Source organism: Pholcus phalangioides, unplaced genomic scaffold, assembly GCF_987345545.1.
Source record: "Pholcus phalangioides strain wild (caught in Gottingen) unplaced genomic scaffold, Ppha-v1.0 ptg000024l_1, whole genome shotgun sequence".
Taxonomy (NCBI): Eukaryota; Metazoa; Arthropoda; class Arachnida; order Araneae; family Pholcidae; genus Pholcus; species Pholcus phalangioides.
In genome coordinates this window covers 20,868,788-20,889,217 of record NW_028301616.1, presented here as the reverse complement: position 1 = coordinate 20,889,217, position 20,430 = coordinate 20,868,788, and the positions used below count along the sequence as shown (strand labels likewise).

The following is a 20,430-nucleotide window of genomic DNA, read 5'->3' as shown; positions in this document are numbered from 1 at the left end:
TTTTTCTCGAATTTCAACTTCGACAACATGCAATTTTTTTTTGAAAAATCACCAAAAAATTTACCCATATTTTATACCATAATTAAAAAAAAATTTTTTTTAATAAAATGTCCTCGCATTAAAGTATGTAACACTATAGTGTTGAGAGACGCACGAAGTTTCAAGACATTTGATTTATTAGTGTTCGAAAAAATGTTCCTTATGTAAAAAAACACTTAGTTTTGAGAAAAAGAGCATTTTAGTGGAAAACATTAGCATATATATGTAATGCATGCGAGCAGTTTATTTTAAAATATTTTACAAATATTTCTAGTACAGGGCAGAAAAAAAAAATTTGAACACAGTTGGACGCAGAAAATTTCATAATGTTGGAAAATTAAAAAATTCGAGAAAATCTGTTTTTTGGAAAATTTGCATGCACCAACCCCCTCAATCTGGAATTAGGCCCTTATGTAGCGGCCACATAAACTATGTGTTTTTTGCGAACCCGGCACCGGTGCGCGGACCAGCGGTTGAAGAAAAGTGTTCTAAATCAGAGGTCTTCAACCTTTTCCTAGTCGCGAGCACTGCATGTATCCATCATCAAAAGAGCACCCTTACGGCAAGTTTGACATACGAATGCATGAAATCAGGATGATTTCAATCTTCTAATGCAATTTTTACTTGGGACGTTGATCAAGTGCTCGCGAGCACGAAATCGAACACGAGCGTCGAGCACTTTAGGTGCTTCAGGGGAGCACCGGGGTGCTCGCGAGCAACGGGTTGAAGATGCCTGTTCTAAATGACGGGGTTGACAGAGTTCCAGCGTAGGAAATCGAGGCTAGATGTCACATATTGTTTTTAATTTTGTACATTATGCATTTACTGTACTTGAAAGTCAAATATAGGGACCGGCAGGCAAAAATTCTTTATCAAGTGTGTGCAAAAATTAGCAGCATTCTTCGGCAAAGCACAGAAAGGATCGCTCTCACGATTCGACAAACCCTGGAGTAGAAGGAAACTAAAAAAAAAACCAATTACAATCGAATCCCGTTTTAACGAATACCGTTATAACGAAAATCTCGTTTTAACGAACCCTTTTTTAATCCCCCAAATAAGTTTACATAGGAACAATGCTAGGTAACCTGGAATTCCTTTATAACGAAATTTCGTTTTAACGAAGTGATTCCTCCGGTCTCTTGGCGTTCGTTATAACGGGATTCGACTGTATTCTATCTTCATCTTCCATCGTCCAATTTGAAAACCATCGAATTTCTCATCCGATTATTCATCCAACTATTGGAGTTACAAAAACGCGAAGTTCCAAAATTCCAAATCCACGACGGATCCGTTTGGCCTAATTATTTTTTAAAATTTGTTTTTAATTTTGGAATACATATACCACAAAATTTAATATCGAAATTTGCTAGTGTAACGAAAGCTTCCACGTATATCACATGCCCATTTCAATTTTATTTTCCTGTGAAAGGAACTTACCCCCATGGGTAGGTAGTCAGTTTTTTTTCCCTTGAAGTTTAGACGTTCGTGATGATTGATGGACCGTTCTTTTCCCTATTTGAAAGCGAATGAAATACATAGAAATAGAATTGTCTGACTCTTCATTCAGGTTTGTGGTCAGTTCTGTGGCCGAACAACAAAAGTACATTAAGAGAAGTCGTATCCCAAACTTTTTGACGTACGAGGCTGACGTTGAAATAGCTGAAGGATCAGGAAGTACTATGCTCTTTCTTAAAATTTGTATTGCTTTTTTTTGTATTATCAATTTATTCTTGAAAATATTTGAGTAATTCCATTATCTAAATTATGAGTTCTTACTCTTCCAGCCCGACCCAGAATCAACAACACAATCAACTTCGCGTCACATTGGTATATTTTAAATTTGAAAATTCTTATTAAATGTGCCTGATCACCAAATTTTTTAGTATTCAAAATTTAGTGAAATAGTACATGTCTTCTTAACAGGTGGGTGAACAAAATCTGAGCTAAAGGATTCTCGAATAGAAAAGGGGACAACAAATTATGGAAAGTTTTCACCAACTGCGAAATTATTTCTTCCATTAATTCTGGAATTATTTCTTCCATTAATTCTGGAATTATTTCTTCCATTAATTCTGGAATTATTTCTTCCATTAATTCTGGAATTATTTCTTCCATTAATTCTGGAATTATTTCTTCCATTAATTCTGGAATTATTTCTTCCATTAATTCTGGAATTATTTCTTCCATTAATTCTGGAATTATTTCTCTCATTGGTTCTGGAACTACTTCTTTCACGAATTCTGCACTTTTATTAATTCCGGAATTTTATTTCTCGCATTACAACTTCTTAATCAACAAAATAATATTACACTTCACTGAACCTTACGTTATCTCAATATAATCGAGGTTCTACTGTATTCACTTCGAACTACAGTCAGTCCCGCTTAATTGGATATCAACGATTCGAGAGAGAAAGAATACACAATATCCGATTTAGTATGGTATCTGATTGTGCGGGGGATGAACGATCAAAATTAATAAAGCTTCTCGAATAAATCAGACAGCAAAAATGAAATTTATATTTAATTAAAATGTTTACAATACTTAAGATTATTACCTTTCATCAATACTGATAGCGCCCTCTATTGGCTCAACAGAGAATAAAGCTAAAATAATTGAATGTACGCATTGGGACAACTTGAATACTTGGAGGACAGTACCTACTGTATTTATCTTAACCTAGTAACATATTTTCCATTAATTCCAAATGTTTTATTCAACAAAAACATTATGCTTAATATTCGATTAAGCGGGAAAAAGTCATTAATATTATCACACATTAAACTAGAAATTTTAGCCAGGATGTTTCACCTGTGTATAGAGGATTTTACCCGTTTAAGCGGAGAATCCGTTTATCCATTATCGGATTAAGCGGGGTCGATTTTTTTACGATAATATGTTAGAGTTGCATCCTATACACATATACTGAAAATTACAAATCATTTCGCACAAAAAACGTATTTTCAAGCCGCAATTTGGCAAGCTAAAAGTTACCGCAGGTAAACAAAATCAAATACGAAATACATAAATGTTCCAGGATTTTAAAGCATGTTACAGAAAAAAAAAAAAACAAATCATTGCAAAATATTTTTTTATCAAACTTTGATCGGAAGGAACCGGAAAAAATATATCGTCTATATATATCGAAGTAAAATGAAATAAAACAAACGGAAAAAACGGGATAAAAAAAAAAGGAAAAATTTCAAAAAGAATGTGTTTTGTGTTTTCAACCATAGCCTTTACCACGTACCAAGAAATCTTTTTTGCTCCTTTGCGGAAAAAAAGATAAAATAAAATGAAAAAGAGCAAATATGGAAGAGAAACTTTTAGCACATCCCGGTCACGTTCCATCAGTCGAAAAGATAAAATGGCCCTCAACGTAGCCGCCTCCACCGGTACAAGAAAAGAACCTCCTATGGGGTTTAGAATAACATCACAAATTTAGCACAAAAAAAAAAAAAAATTGGGGAAAAAAAAACCATCGAGGACGTTATAGTATGTCCCGGATAATAATAATAAAAAAAATCGGGAATTGTGGGAAAATGTTACCTTTTTAGCGTCTCCCACGTTCCATGGTGATTGGGTATCGTGTTTTTCTTTCCCATTTTGCCAATGACCATTTCCCACAACACTTTTTTTTTTTGTGTTGTTTCTCCTTATAAGGAATTTTTTTTTTTCCTGATTTTTTTTTCGTTGTCCTGGTTTTCCGTACGTGTGTGTGTGTGTGTCTTTTTTGGCGTTAGTGACTGGCGCAAATCAATTAGTTGCTCATGAACTATTGACTAAGTTGTTTCTGGTGTAGTACTTTCGCTAATAATACTTCATCGGAAGAGGGAGAGAGAGAGAGAAATGCTAAGAATTTCTGATGACAACACTCTTGGATAGTGTTTTTTTTTATATATTATTATTGAGAAATGATTCCTAGGGTTTCCGGGAGAATATTTGGTGATTATTTGGCCCGTGAGGAAAAATATGTAGACATTTTTCTTGGATTTGAACATTTCTTTTTTGGTAAAACGAAGAGATTAATTCTCTGGAATTATATTAGGTACGAGGGTGGTATATGGTCAATTGAAGAGTCAGTGATTGTTCTTGAAGAAGGTTCGGAAAACTATAAAAATCAATAAATTTCGAAAAAAAAACTTGGAATTATATTCAAGGTGATTCCATAATTACCCTTGCCTCCTTTTACTGGCGAACTGTTCATCCTAGAGGCATAATTTCAATTACAAAATGTATCTACAGTAAATAACGTGTAGACTTCAGATATGTCATTCACGTTGTATTCCGTGAGATATCTGAATTCATAAATTAGAGAAAAGTTTTCAAAGAACAGCATGTGTGAATGGAGGAAGAAAGCACTGCCCCGAAGAGTTTATGCTGTTCTTTCCCAATTTTTCTCCGATTTCTTTTTTCTAACTGAAATATCTCAGGAAATATTGCACTTTATGTTTGTTATGTACTACTTGCCCTTTGTGTGTAGGGTAAAGCTTCATCTTGGTGCTTCCATTAAGTAGCACTAAGCCCCTTTCTTTCTTTCAAACCGAGCACAACTCAGGTCTCCCACCATCTATGGATGATTTACTACCTAGTGAGTTGTGCCGGAAGTGTAAATGTGTGTGAACCTAACAGTCTGAGTGCGTATGTAGTGTTGCGTTTGATTTTTCAGTGCCGCCATCTATATTTCACATGTGTTATGATTGAATTACATTTGTACTGCTTGGTCTGTAGCTCTCTGTGGCGAGACTTTTTAAAGGGGAGATCGGCTGGCATTCGCGCCTTGAATTTGAGAACCACAGAAAACCAACTTCAGCCGACCACCACTGTGGCGACGGTGGGGTTCGAACCCGGGACCTCGCGAAGCGAGTCCGTGACTATGACCACTCGCCCACCACAGCGGCTAGCACTAAGCCATGCGGTCGAAGGCTATATAGCTCTGTAGCTTTATCAAAATACCACACGGCGGACATTAAGAGGGTTAGTACCACCCCTCGAACCGCTGGCTCTCGATTCGGAAATTATTTCAGTCTCGCCCAATCAGATCTGTACTGAGTGGGGTGGCGACGTCCGGGTTAGGAAGTCACCTGAATACCTTTAGAGGCGGAACAGGTGTGTGTTGATGCATTATGTACTGAACAGTACGTATAAAAAAGGAAAATCACAGAATTAATGGTCCAAGAATTAAAAAGATTTTAGTTTATAATTGGGTTATTTTTAGTTATTATTTAGTTTTTAGTTATAAAATAAAGGAAACTGTTCAATTCGTAAAATGAGGTGAAATTTCGAAACTTCACTGACACTCAATCTTATTTAAAATTAAATTCAAAATCCAAAAATGAAAACAAATTCATTTTTTTTCTATAAATCAAGTGTTTATGAAAGGATCTCGAATATTTCAAGCCAAAACTCCATTGAAAATGGAATGAAAGAGGATGTAAGTGAGTGACCTAGAAGTAGATTGAGCGATCTGAGGAGTAAGTTAGTAGCCTATTGGTTGATTGGATGAGGGACATTGATTGAGTGAATGACCTAGGGAGTGAGTGACCTAAAGGTTGAGTGAGTGACAGATTGAGTGAATGACCTAGTGGTTGAGTGAGTGACAGATTGAGTGAATGACCTAGGGAGTGAGTGACCTAGTGGTTGAGTGAGTGACCTAATGAATGATTCACTTAATGACTAACTTTCTTACTTGCTCACTTACTGACTCATTTGCTCACTTGTTCAGCCACTGACTCGTTTGCTCACTCATCCACTACTCAATTGCTTATTTACTGGCTCAATTGCTCACTCACTCATTCATTTATGAAAAGAAGGCAAAAAGTTTATCAATACTAGAATTTGCGCTGCTAACTCGTGAGAATAAGTAATTTTAAGCCAAAATTGCAACTACTGGTGTCTATACAGGGGTTTAGGTCCAACTGGACGAATAATGAAAATGGTGTCCGTGACAGTATCAGAGGTTGACCGCTAACCAGGGGTTAGAAATACATTATTTAAATAGTTTTTTTTGCCGGGATAGTTTAGTTTTATTTGGCCATAAAACCGGCGGTGACCGCATCTGAGGAGTGACGAGTGGGAGGGGGTTTTACTGCATTCGATTAAACGGAGAGACATTGCTGATATTCTGACTTCAACGTTGTCTCTACGGGAGAAGGGCTCTGGAGGATAACATCAGTTTAAGCGGGGTGGGGGGGGGGGTATTTGTTTATTCGTTACCCGATTAATACGAGGCCGACTATATACGTTCAAACAAGGGCTTGAATTTATAAATAAATGACAGGAGATATGAACACTTTGGTGAAGAACCGGATGTTGTCGGTATTCTTGTGACGCAACAAAAAAATGAGGCGTTTGGCATTCCACGAATTCTCTTTGTCACGTTTCTATTGTTTGACGTCATTGGACACAGCTGCTCCAGATGATGATGATGGTGGCGGTGGTACCTAGTGTCTTGAGATTTGGCAAAGCGTGTTAACCCAGTTCCCGTCGGACTTTTTCCGCGTAGTTTTTCTTTTGAACGTAGGATTAAAAATATAAGGGAGCAACATGTCGTCAATCGACAAGTGAGTTTTCTGTTTTTCTGGCCGCCTTCCCATTATTAAGTTCAACCTCTCTCTCTCTCGCTAGTGCTTTTTATTTACTCGAAAGGAACTCGCCTCCCATTAACATGTTTTTCAAGCACCCAAGAAGTTTACTTTGCCGATTATTTCTGTAACACTTCTTTTGCGAGCGGTGTTTTTCTCTCTCTCTCTCTCTCTCAAACAGAAAGGTGTTTTCGGGCACCTATTAAATTAAGAGTCCATTTTTTTTTTGTGTGTGAAGATGTTTAAAGTGTGTAATTGTGTCGTAATTCTTACAAAAGACGTTTTTTTTTTTTTCAAGTACGTTCAAGAACATTGCAATATCTTGGAAGATATGTTCCGGAAAAAAAGTTCACTTTTCTTAGAAGTTTCCACGAGCTTCAGTGCATATGGATCTCTTACTCGGAAACATAACGCATGAAGAATGAACCTCTTCTTACTTAAACGCGATGGCGGTCTCTTTGGGTATTCTTTTTTACGGAAAACAAAATTACTACGTAACTTATATATTTTTTCATATTAAGATAGAAATTCACGATAACACTGCTGGGTGCTTAACGTAGTGATCTCTGTTTTCAAAAGTTTGGGTACGAAACCTGAAGAAATAGATTATATAATCGTAATTTTTCAGCATAGATACCGTCTTCAGGAAATACTGGATTTCTATGAATTTGTTATCAATTAATCTCTCATCCACTGAGTTTTACTATTGTTAATACTATCACAATTGATGTTATTAATCAATCATATATTAACGATAGGTTAATTACTACTTGATTGTGGGTTCTCCGGAAAGGTGTTGTTTCAAAATTTCTTAAATTACGATTATAATGATATTTCAAACTTTGATGTATCAACTTAATGATGTTTTAGACTTTTCCACTTCTGGCTTTTACTGGTTCACTTCGGTAAATCCTTGTTTTTACTGGTCTTCGGGCTTTTACCGTTTCATATACGTTGAAGATTTGCGTTGTTGAAATTATATGTTTAAAAAAATAACAATATTGACCATGAAATTTTTTTTTGGGAATGTTTTTTTATGAAGGTTTTAACAACTGGCTGTTGCGAAGATATATTTCGGAAAGAGAGAAAATTCAACTGCCTCTGCGGGGAATCGAACCCAGGCCAAGCTCACAACTGCTGAGCAGCAGTTGTGAGCTTGGCCTGAGTCTGGTCCGGCCGTCCCACAGAGTACTAATACTATAGAGTGCGCGCGAGGGGTTACAATGTGAAGCAAAGATCCGGAATCACGTGACTCCAGTCGAAAGGCTGGTCAGGGAATCTCGCTGGCAATGCTTTCCTTATGGCTACTCGTATGACGATCTACACGCGCTGTCTTATTTTTGATTAGAATGGCCAACACTTGCGCAGCTTTCGGATGTTCTGAGCGGTTTAGGAAAGGGGGACCAGTATCCTTTCACAAGGGAATACTTTTTTGCTTATTCCCCTTCTTATAAATTAAAAATTTGAATATTAAATTGACGATGCAATGGATTTCTGACGTAATCTCAGTTTTTAACGACTCCATTTTGGATTTAATTCAATTAAAGTTCCAAGTTTTGGTAAAATTCAAATGTCATGAATCATTATTAAATGTTTTAATAGAATTTTTGGCAATAAATGATTGAAATTGTGAGTTTTATGAAGTTTTAACTGAAATATACGTCTCCGCAAGATTTGGCGAGATTTGGCGAGCTAGTGAGTTCATTCGAGTTTTGCTCAACTTGGAAGAAAATATGCTTTTCAGAAGGAGAAATTTATGAAAAATATTCTATTTAAATAGAATGTGAGGAAAACTTCCCCCCCCCCCCTCTAGACAATTGCAGTTTTGCATAAAAGTGCATAACAACCTCTAAAAATAATAGTATTTTTACCCCTCTTCACACCTGAGATAAAACTATTACAGAAAAGAAATTTTTTTATTCATTAATTTATGTTTGTTGTATGTGAAATTGCCGCTTCAAACAAGAAAATTAATCATTCAATTGATTTTTTGAGTCAATATCTGTGCTAAGACCTGAAGTCATATATTGTGTACCTCAGATGTTATCTTGAAAAAGAATCATTCTAAAAACGATTTAATACCTTAAATTAAGATTAACATATGCATACTTTTGGAGCGAAGAGATTACATATGTCATATATATATATATGTGACGTGTAAATATTATATTATATATATGAAATATTATATCCTAAAATATTATATATATATACACACACTTTAAATTATTACATATATACTCTACATGGAGTTTTAATTCTTATAATTTAGAGAAATTGATGATGAGATTCTGTAATTTTCTTGAGTAAAATCTATTTTAATCCTGAAATATTATGTAAGTGTTTACAGTTTTGTGTGATGAGGTTATAAAAGGTTTTTCAGGAATGTTAGAAATGAAACTTTTTCTTATTGTTTGAATATTATTTCATGACTGAATATGGTATGAGTGTGAATGTGTTACATTACATAACATAATATGATGCATTATAATTAATTATACATTAATTATGAGTATATAGAGTAATTGTAATGTTCTGGAAAGATATATTTTTGTTTTAATAACCCCTCGTATAAATAAATTTTCGAAATTAAAAGCGACAAAGTGAATGAAGAGAATATTTAAAAATATAAATGAATTAGGCTTTACAACATATACGTTGTTCCGTTTTCCAATATTTGTTTATTTTATATAATTTATTTTTTCGAATCTGATACTCCCTAAATATTTCACATAAAAATGAGTGAAATTCATTGAAAAAATGAAGGAAAGTTTTCATCAACTTGATCGAATTGAGTCAAATTTCGTTACAGCAACATCCTAGCTTCTGCGAAAACGCGCCAAATGTAATAGCGCAGAACCTGTTCTTTCCCCGACAATACTGCTCATCTTTTCTTCACGTTCGACAAGTTTTATGAATAGCGTGCGCGGTCTATTTATATCTTAAGTCTATGGGCCGTCCATGTACGGTCCCTTTCAGTGTACACGAGCTCCAAGGAAAGATCGAGAGATTCTGTGCCTCTGTAGTCTAGTGGTCTAGGACGTTCACCCGGAAAGTGAAAGGACGTCGGTTCGATTCCCCGCAGAGGCAGTTGAATTTTCTCTCTTTCCGAAATATATCTTCGCAACAGCCAGTTGTTAAAACCCTCGTATGGTAGCGGAGAGTGACGTCATCCTTGTATGTTTTTTTATGCTGTATATAAGTACTTTTTAACTTATATAAAAAAAATAACATATTTTAATCGTTTGATTCAAGAGAATCATTATTATTATTATTACAAAAATTGATTCATCAAATATAATTGAAGAATCGTGATGAAAAAATGAGTGAAAAAAATAAAATAAAAATCAATTAAAAAAATTAGTTCATACGTGAAATTTTAATTAAAAATTAAAAGAACAATACAAAAATAAATGAAAAACAATTGAGCAAATTAATTGAAAGATATTCGAAATAACTAAATAATCCGAAAAATTAATAGAATAATAAGTATAATTAATGAAAGTAGATAATTAAAAAATAAAATAATTAAAAAAATAAAATAATTAAAAAAATAATTTAAAAAACAATAAAATAGTTTGAAAAATAGTTGGGATAATATTAAAAAAAAAACCAACAAAAACAAAAGAGAATGATTAAAAATACTAAAAGAATACTAGATAAAAATGAAAGAAAATAAATTAAAAATGAATTTAGAGAATAGAATTTAAAAAACAAAAGAAAATAACCAAAAAAATAATGGAAGAATTATTAAGATTAGGCTTAAGAAGTAATTGAATTAATTAATTTATTTTAAAAAAAGTTATAAGAAGAATAATTTAATAAAAAAATTGAGAAAAAGTAATTCCAAAAGTGGGTGGAATAATAATTAATATATAAATAAATGAAAGAAAATAATTGAAGAAATATAGAATAATAATTCGAACAATAAAATAAAAGAGTTTTAAAAATGAATGGCATATGTTAATGCAAAAAATTAAGGAAGATAATTAAGAAAATAATAGAACAGTAATTAAAAAGATAATAGAATAATAATTAAAAAGACAATAGGATTATAATTGAAAAATAATAGACTAATAATGAAAAAATTAAATAAAAGGTTTCAAAAAGGGGAATAAAATAATTCAAAAACCTATTGGAGTATTGATTGAAAAATAATTTATAAAGACATTATTTCATAAATATTAATTACGATACATACATGGTACCTAGAAAAATAATATGTAAACCTTAGAGAGAGGATATGAAACATCAAAATTAATTATTGGAAATCATGATTGGAAAATATTTTCGAAGGTGATAATAAAGGCTTATCGCCAGCTTTCTATATGAGTAATAAGCCTTTCAATGAGGAACTAACGAAGACGTGTTGCAGAATGATTGATTGCCACACATTTTTTGCTTTTAATAATAATAATAATAATTCGATTATTCATCAGAAGATTTGTTCGTAAAAAAAGTTAATTTTGATATCGAGTATTATTTTCTTATTGTGTGTATCATTAGTTAACTATTATTGTTTTTGTACATTTTCAAGGATGCTAAGAAAATTGTCCCATTTGAGTTGCTGTTTATGACCCATGGAAGGATTATATCCCTTTGGGTCAAATAATGTTTGTTTTGAAGTTTTCTTTTTGTCTTTATGTTTTGTCTAATAAAAAAAATTATTCATAAATGATCAGAATACAGATGGTTTCTCGTTAGAACTATATTTACTATAAAATAATGGCGTCGCATACATGTACTACATCACCACGACGTGTTTGTGTTTTCACGTGCCAAGCACTTTCCAAGAAAAATCTCGTGTTAAATTTCGAAATTTATTGGTTTCTCCCGGAAATTTCTTCTAGTTTTGTAGAGAGTCGTTAACGAATTTCTAAAATAAAAGTAGAGGAAGTTCTCTGGTAGTAAAGAGCTTAAGTAAATACAGTGAAGGACAGAAAACACGTCGTTAAGAAACACGGACGTATTATGATGGATGGAGACCCTTAACTGCTGATAGTAATAATAACAATATATTTACGTGGATGGATAGCCCAAGTAGCTATTTTGAATGCGAACTGATCTTCCCGTTATAAAGTCGTATTATAAAATATTGACAAAAAAAAACCCCAAAAAACATACGTAAGCGTTTAATTTTGTTGTTTTTTTCTGTATGCCCGCGTAGGCAATGTCTATTTATTTATTCACGTCTCAACAGGCAAGGATTGCCCAATTACAGAGATGGACAAGAGAAGAGAAATACAAAAACACAAATACAACAAACTACAAAAAAAACGTAAAAAAAAGCGAGTGGAACAATATTAGAAATACATACGGAAAAGCATAATCACATGAATATTCAATACTCACATATAACTTTTAAGAAATTCTCTTATAAATATCGAAAAAATACATGCTTGGTCGAAATTATTACATGTCCCGAGCATGTCAGGCAATAGATTTTTGCCCAGCCCATAATAAATGATATATCTAGAACAGGCATGTTATTTGAATACTTTTTCCTAATTGAAAGTATGTTTCTATCAAGAAAACGTCCAATTTACATCCTGTATAAGTTCATGTAAGACACATCACATTTACTAAAGAACGTAAATTCACAAAAAAAAATTTAAAATTTCAAGAATGTACAGGTAACACGCGATTATAAAAAAACCTGCTGTCAGGCACGCCGAAAACTGTCCCGAAAACCTCATAAAAAATACACCGACAAAGAACCAAATATTCTAATAAGAATCGACGGATTGCCTACCCTAAATACTCACAGTATCGTGGTGTACGTGTGTTATTGTTTTCCTTGCCATACACAATGAAACAATGACGAGTCCTCATAGTGTTAAGCGGTTTCTTCCATCGCGCCAAAGGAATTCTGCTTCTTGCCGCCACCGCCGTAATATATAAGTGAAAAAAAGATCTTTTAAAAGAAAAAAAATATATATATAGCAAAAAGATTTACACCTTAAACACTTTTTAATGACTCTCTACAATCGAGATCATGGCGCTCCCTCTCAGAAAATGATGAATGCTTCGGATCTTAATGCACGCGATTCCTTTCTTGTTTGGGTTCTACGAGGGAGAAAGAGATAGAAAAAAGTGTTTATATACGTACTCTTATATATTTATTTCAAAGAAATTCTCATCAAAGACTTGTTAAATAAGAATTTTTTGCGCTTAAAATTGTATATACAGTGAATGTGTGTTATGCTGTATATACACACATACGGTTTTCTTTTTCCGGGGTTGGTCCAAGTATATAAACTCTAGTCCCCATTTATCATTGTTACTTTTGACGATAACGTTTGTATACGTCAACTAGAGATATTAATGGTTGTCTTTCCAAAGTCATTCGTTTCACCTCTTTTCGCCTATAAACTATTTATACCTCTGATTTTTCTATCTTTCGACGGGGGAAGCGGCTCTGAAATCACGTAGATGCCTAACGTAACCAGCTGAAAAATTTAAAAAGTTAAGCGTCACATGCCAAGGAAAAAAGTCGGCGTGTAATAAATTTATTCCCCATTAAAACAGTGTTCCTTAAACCCCTGGTATGGTTTATATTTGGATATATGTACATGGCAAATACGTGGTCTAAAAACCAATACCAATTAATTAATTTAGATTTTTTTGTATTTCAGAAAATACAGCGTGTCCTCCAAATTCGTGAATAGTTAAAAAAAATTGATAGAAATTGTAGGAATTGGTATATATTTGTACGCGGTTGACCGAAAAGTTATCTCGCGAAGGCTGATATTGTCTTCAAGTATAGAAAGAAATTTAGTTCACATTTCTGTCGGTAGAGGGAGTTGCACGATAGTCCAGCGGGAGTGATTGCACCCGAACCGTTCTTTAATCTCTTCTGTGTCCGAAACGCTTCGTGAAGCTTCAGGCGACGATTCGTGGCCGAGGCCCGTGACACAAGTTCACCAATAGTGTGCTCACCAATGTCAATAACACAATTAATACCTTATGAAAGCACCAGTAACAGGAAAACTCAAAAAGGAATCGTACGTTCTGCATTTTATAGGACTCAAGTTAACGTATTTCTAGTGATTTGCTTTCGTGCAGCGACTTTTGTGGACGAAAATGTGAACTATCTTTTTTTTTCTATACTAAAAAAAAAATCCCCGTTCGTGAAAATAACTTTTTCGCATTCAAATACACCGATTCCTTCAATTTTTATGAATTTCAAAACTATTCACGAGTTGATGGAACACCCTGTATTTGCAATATCGGTGAAGCTATCATTAAGTAAGCAAGCGAACGAGTGTGTCAATAAATGAGAGTGTAAGTGGGAGAATGAATGAGCGAAATGAACTAATGCCAGCTCGCTCTCGTTCATTCACCAGGTCACTCAATCAATCGCTAGATAGCTCATTCTATCACTCACTCACTGGGTCACTCTCTCTGTCACTCACTCAATAGGTCGCTCTTTATATCACTTACTCCCTAGGTCATTCGCTTACTCACCAAGTCACTCACAATGTCTCTCGATCACTCTCTCAGTAGAACGATCATTTACTTGATCTCCAGGTCGCTCCTTTACTTTCTAGATCAGTCTATTACTCAGTAGGTTGCTCACGTACTTTCTAGATTGCTCATTTACTTCCAACTCACAGGCAGCTCACTTTGTCATTCATTCCCAGGTCACTCATTCTATCATCAGCTCACTAGGTTGCTCACTCTGTTACACACTCAATCACCTGACCACTCACTTTGTCATTTGCTCACTCACTAATTTACTCACTCACCAACACTAAGCACTCTGTCGCTCACTCACAAACTACTGTATCAATTACTGACTCGTGTCGAACTGTTGTCGGTGAGTTTTTTCCAACGGTGAATTTTCGGTCAATGAATCGTTTGTCGGTGAATTTTCCTTGTGGTGAATTGTTGGCGGTGCATTTTCCGTAAAAATCCACCATAACTAGGTCCAAAAAAACGTGTTCACTTCCAAACTTGTGGCCTTGTTGATGACAAAGTCCACTCTTTTTTCCTTTTTGTTCAAGTTGGAGCCTTCAGGTCTCGAGTTCGAGTATTTTTTTATGGTATTCTATGGTGTCTATGTTATGCTTTGCGCAATTTGATCTAATATGATGTGTTTTATATACATGCCTTTTCTGTATCTCAGATATCTACCGCCGTATCATACGTGCATCGCTTACCTGCTACTATATCAAACGACCTTTACTGTTCAACTGCAAATTAACTTTATGTAACTCCTTCTACAAGTATTTATCCTCGTGTTTTTCACTCGTCAGGTTCTTCCGCCATGGCCCACAATAGTTAATAGCTATTATGCAAGTATAAAAGAACCGATTTCAGTGCACAAATAGGCACAAGCATAAATATCTCCAGCTCCCAGCGACGCCTCTGACAAAGGTTGGGCGAACGTTGCTATGAGTCGCGACTCACGCTTTGGGAAACACTGCCTTATGAGGGGAGAGAGCGGGGCTATGGTTGGTCTAGTAGAGCATTTCCCAAAGTGGGTAATATTGGTCCCTGGGGCTGATGGGAGAAATCCAATAGGGTCGGTAGAAGCTTGGGGGTTTAATATAGCATCCTATCGGTTGACTTGAGCTGGGACGCGATGAGAAGAAAAACATTTTAAGAAGTGGGGGGGGGGGGGTTGATGGAGCGAAAAGTTTGGAAAACTATGATCTATGGCATAGTTTCCCAACAATTTTTGGCCCATCGCCCCCTTCTTCAGAATGTTTTTTCCTCACATCGCCCCCCAACGCAATCTAACCCATAGGATCCTATGTTAAACTCGTAGCTTCTAACGCCCCCTAGAACTTTCCATCGCCCCCAAGGGGGCGTTAACGCCCACGTTGGGAATCACTGATCTACGGCCTCTAGGGTCTATGCAATAAGGCTCGAAATAGAGTTTTACTGGATACATGATTGAATGAAGTCCGTGACTCCTCTCCGAATTCGACGATCAATCAGCGATGGTATATCGGTATCTAATGATACACCATCATCATTACCGACTCATCTTCATTCGGCCTACGCAACTTCCACGGAGTATTTTATAATTGCTCGAAAGTTAAATGTAAGGCAGTACGAAATCGATTGCCCTCACGATCCGAATCAATAACTCGCCGCGAGATTTAGTCCGGTTATCTCCGGCACCGAAAACAGACGCAGATAACAACCGCGATGTGTCATCACATATACTCGCGAAACTAATTGACGCAAATTAATTTCAAACACCTAATCGTTCTACATAAATCACGAGTAAATATCTTCATCGGGTCGGTGATCATCCCGTAATCACCATCACCACCACCAAAGCGATGAACTTCAACGGGAGGAACCTAAATGCCGCCTTTTCAAAACGAAACACACGCGCCCCAACACAAAAGAGCCGTACAAAAGCGGTTCGACAAATGGCAATAAGTTAGCACCACTAAAACCGGAATTCCAACCTGAACCAGGCAATGTTCATTAAGAGCAACAATTCCCATTCAAATCCTACCACCACCTTCCTCCTTCTCCTGTTCCCAGAGGTTATAGTAAGGCAAAGGAGAGAGAGAGAGAGAGTAGAATGAGCGTTGGTTGGTTTGTCCCTGAAGGGGAATACGGTAAAACTGTCGGGATCATTACGCTGACGCGGACAAGATTTTCCAGGCCCTGAGGCCAAGCATCGAATATCACGCGCAGATACATACTCGTGTACATGAACATCACACCACCACCACCACCAACTCCAATAAACTCAAATTTACCAACCATTGTCACGGAGTGGAGGAGGAGGGGGGGGGGGGGGAGGACTCCGAAGACCAGCAGACCTGAGCCGCCTCCACCCTGCGCCTGAGAGCTAGAGAACACTTCCCACTTCCACACTACTATTACTTGGAGACTCTTCCTCCTAATCGTCGTCGGGTTGCGGAATGATTCGGGAAGAAGTGGCGAGAGATTTGTCGCTTCCGACCAAACCTTTCCCTACGATTAGTGAGTGTAGGAAGAGCCCCTGGAAAACCAGGAAAAGAGGGAACTTTTGCCATCCGGGAGCCTCTACTCCCCCCCCCCCCCCCCGCTCCGTGCCTACCGTTACCTCCTTTTGACGCAACTCCCTCTTTCGGTTCTAATGAACCGCAAGCGGCAAGGGATAATCGGTGGACAATTAAGAGACGCGGGAAAGAGGAGAATTTCGGAAAAGAGGGAACCGGAGAGAAAGAGAGAGAGGGTATGGTATATGGCTAATGAATTGGAAACAGCCCGTAATTATCTCAGCCCATAGGAGGAAAAGGTTCCGTCCTCCTGTTCTTCCTCTGTATGTATATATATGGGAATGTAATGCGCGGCAAACGTGCCGTCGTTGATTGTGGATAGATGATATTTCAAGGTGATTTCCCAATTGGATATTTTCACCCTGGGATATGAAGGGGTGGAATAAAAAGAAAAAGAGATTCCGGGAAAACGATCATGACTCGATGCTTCCAATGATTGTGTAAATTGGTGCATATTCAAGATCCAATTTTCTAATCTTTTTTTATTTTTGGTGATTTCCTAGAAAATATGTATTGACTCTTGAATCATTCAAGATGTTTGATCAATGAAGAATTTTCGGGTAAAAAAATTCAATGTATTGAAACTAGGAAGCCTGGTCCGATTAAACGATTAATCGACCAATTCTTAATCGGTAGTTAAGAATTTCAGTTGAATTAATCGATTCAATCAATCCGATTAAAATCTTGATCTGCTTCATAATTTTGCTTGACTCATTTGATGAAAACAATTAGATTCCTTGAAAATTACTGCATGTTCTTATACGTAAGTAGAGACCGGAAGTTCAGGTAAAATGCCATAAATTCCTTTTTTTTTTGCCTATTTTAAACTTTTTTTTTTGTAAAAATTCATTTTTTTTTCAAAATTTGCTGCCATAAATGATTATTATTATTATGCATTGTTTTAAGTTTATTAGTGGAATTTCAGAGGCCATTATCTGCACAACTTGTATATTTTGAGCACTGAGAATAGAGCTGCTTTTCAAGAATTTTCCAACTCTCACTATATTAATTATCACAAGAAATCGCCCCTTCCAGCCCCATTTAAACGCGAATAAGTGATCTGAGAGAAAAAAAAAATTTGCTGTTGTCATACATTAATCCTTTGAGCGGCAATCCCAAGATATCTTGTCAAACTTGATCTGCTTTATTTCTGCCCCCCCCCTCCCCGAGATATTTCGTCTTCTAAAAACACAGTGAAGTTGTTTTTGCAGAAGAACATATTTTCCATCCTCCTTCCATCCAATCAACTTCAGTGGGCGGGGTCAACACTTGTTCAACGTTAGATAAGAAGTACGAGAAAAATAGAAAAAGAAAAATATACGGCTCTCTCTCAGTATAAATGTTAAAAAAAAGATTTCCCCCCCTAAAAAGAGTATTTCTCTTAGGGGCCGTTCAAGTATTACGTAAGCAAATTTTTACCCATTTTCGACTCCCTCCCCCCGTCAGCAAAAGTCAGCAAAACTCTGACCCCCCTTGTCAGCAAAATTTTATCAGCTCTGCCCCTCTGAATCCTAACACATATTGGTGGGATCAGAAACGTACATGGGGGGGGGGGCCTGCATCCCTTGAGTGACATGTGACGTAGTTTTAAAGCACTTAAGTGGCCCGTTAGTGCGGCTCTACATCACTTAAGTTACCCGCGGCACATTCTCAGATTATTTAAGTGATCCTCGGCATATAAAGTAATGTTTAACAGTAAATTTTGTTGTTGGGCGGGGCGGATGAGGAGCAGTTATCTTATCTACTCGCAACCGAAAAATTCTTCTTAAGGTACGTGGTAATTTCAAATGCCTGCAGCTATTATAATACGAATCAGGAAAATTTTATAAACCACTTAAAGGGTTAACTTAGCTTTGACCGGATGGTGTTAGACGTGAATGATTTTGTTTCAGATGAACGCACAGCCCATGTTAGGAAAGCAGAGCAAAATTAGGAATTTGTTTGTCCACATGCTGTACATGACATGTCTCTCGCTCAGGCATTGGACTGTGCGAGTATATACTTTGTATAATATATAACTGACCGATGACTGCGCCAAGAGGTCACCAGTTTACGTCATGGCTCACACAAAGCGCGGAAGGAGCAGACGGGACCCATGTTGTTTTTTGATTTTCTTTATTAACCCCATAAATGCACAGCCATGGTTCCATTCATTTTACATACATATTTAGTATTAGGTTAAATTGACCAAGGTTGCTCTCGCAGGGGTGTGCGACAGTTGCGGCCACACAGCGCCCCCGCGCTTGAAGGAGTCTCGCATATATGGTAATATAAATTAAAAGTTAAATTTTTTTTTCAACAAAAGCACATTCTGTGTTTCAACTATAGAAATGATACTAATTATTCCAAATGAAACAACTAATAAACGCGATTAATATATTCGAACTCGAAGGAGCCCCCCCCCCCCACAGATAATTTTTTCTACGGGCTTCGCTTCTGGTAACCGACATAATCATGACGGTCCACTAACATTTTATTTTGGCTTGAATGCCCGAAATAAAATGGGATAAACTTGGATAAACTCCAATTTAGCTTGGATAATAATGCAGTTATTGTAAACTATAATTATAACAATTGAAAAACAATAGACGGACTAAGTGCAACTGAATTTTCAGGTAGTTTTTGGACCCTTTACCACAGTTTTCAGTTATATTTCTTCGATCCATAAATTATGAATGCCTTTTTGTAGTGCCTATTTTAGGCATTTTTAGTGTATTTCGAGTGCCTAAACTTCCGGGCCCTATATATATCATTTCAGATATGTGATCAAATGTTTTCGACATGGGGGAAAATACAAATAGATTCAACGAAAACTGGTGATGATTTCACTTACCAAGTGGGTTTGATGAATGTTTAAGACGGGGTTCAAACTAGACCCGGATACTACGAAACGATCCGCGATATCGATGTTGCGATTGTGTCGCTTATCGTATCCGTCCAGTGTGAAATTCGTCTTAAAAGACGAGGCCAAAATTCATTGTCCGAACTCTGAAGCAATTTCTAGGAAAACAAGTAACAATGTAACATATACAGTGATGACAACTCGATATAGTACCTCTATACAACGATACTCCGTCATACAGAGAGGTGACGATACCTTTATTATATCGAGAGGTAGCATTATCATTAGGAGTTACCCAATTTATAATGTTGGCTTGTCGTCTGAATTGGCAACTTCATTTGCATTTTTAAAAGGTTGATGGTGCAAAATACGGATGTTATTAAAGACACTCTAAGGGACAAAAACTGGCGAGGAATGTGAAAATATAATGAAAGTGATTTTGAGTGAAATATAAAAAATACCATTTTAGTGGGGGGGTTTTGTAATAGCCTCAAAAAATATCCTTATAGAGGGGTTTATCGCAGTGATGGATATATCGTTGTAGCGAGAAGAGTTTGAGATTAGACTATGGGCGATTCCAAACAAGATCCGAAAAAACACCGTTGCAGAGAAATTCATATCGAGTATCGTTGTAGCGAGGTTTCACTGTAACTGCTTTTCTTAAACGAAGTAGATCCAAGTGAAGAAATTCCAGAATTTTCACAAATACGTTCAACATATTAAATTGCTTCTAGCTATCAGCTTTGATTCTTAATCTATTCCTCATCTAGAGCGAACAGGCGCATAAGAAATGAATACAAATATTTTTACAGCATCAATTAATATTACGCAAATAAATAATACAGTTATACATCTGCATTTTACCACGTTTGTTATAAATGATTAGTGTTTGAAAAAAATGTTTGGATTAAATTCGATCAATCAGTCGATCGAAGAATTAAAATTTTTTGAT

At 36.1% G+C, this 20,430-nt stretch overlaps 1 protein-coding gene across 1 annotated transcript in view; it reads right to left on the bottom strand.

Annotated features, from left to right (window-relative positions):
- Nucleotides 1-12,408, bottom strand: part of eas (ethanolamine kinase 1) — an 80,783-nt gene extending 68,375 nt beyond the window's left edge. Inside the window, exon 1 of the mRNA XM_089251385.1 lies at nucleotides 12,389-12,408. The gene's annotated coding sequence lies outside the window, so the exon portion shown is untranslated. The remainder of the gene's footprint in view (nucleotides 1-12,388) is intronic.
- Nucleotides 12,409-20,430: the final 8,022 nt, after the last annotated feature.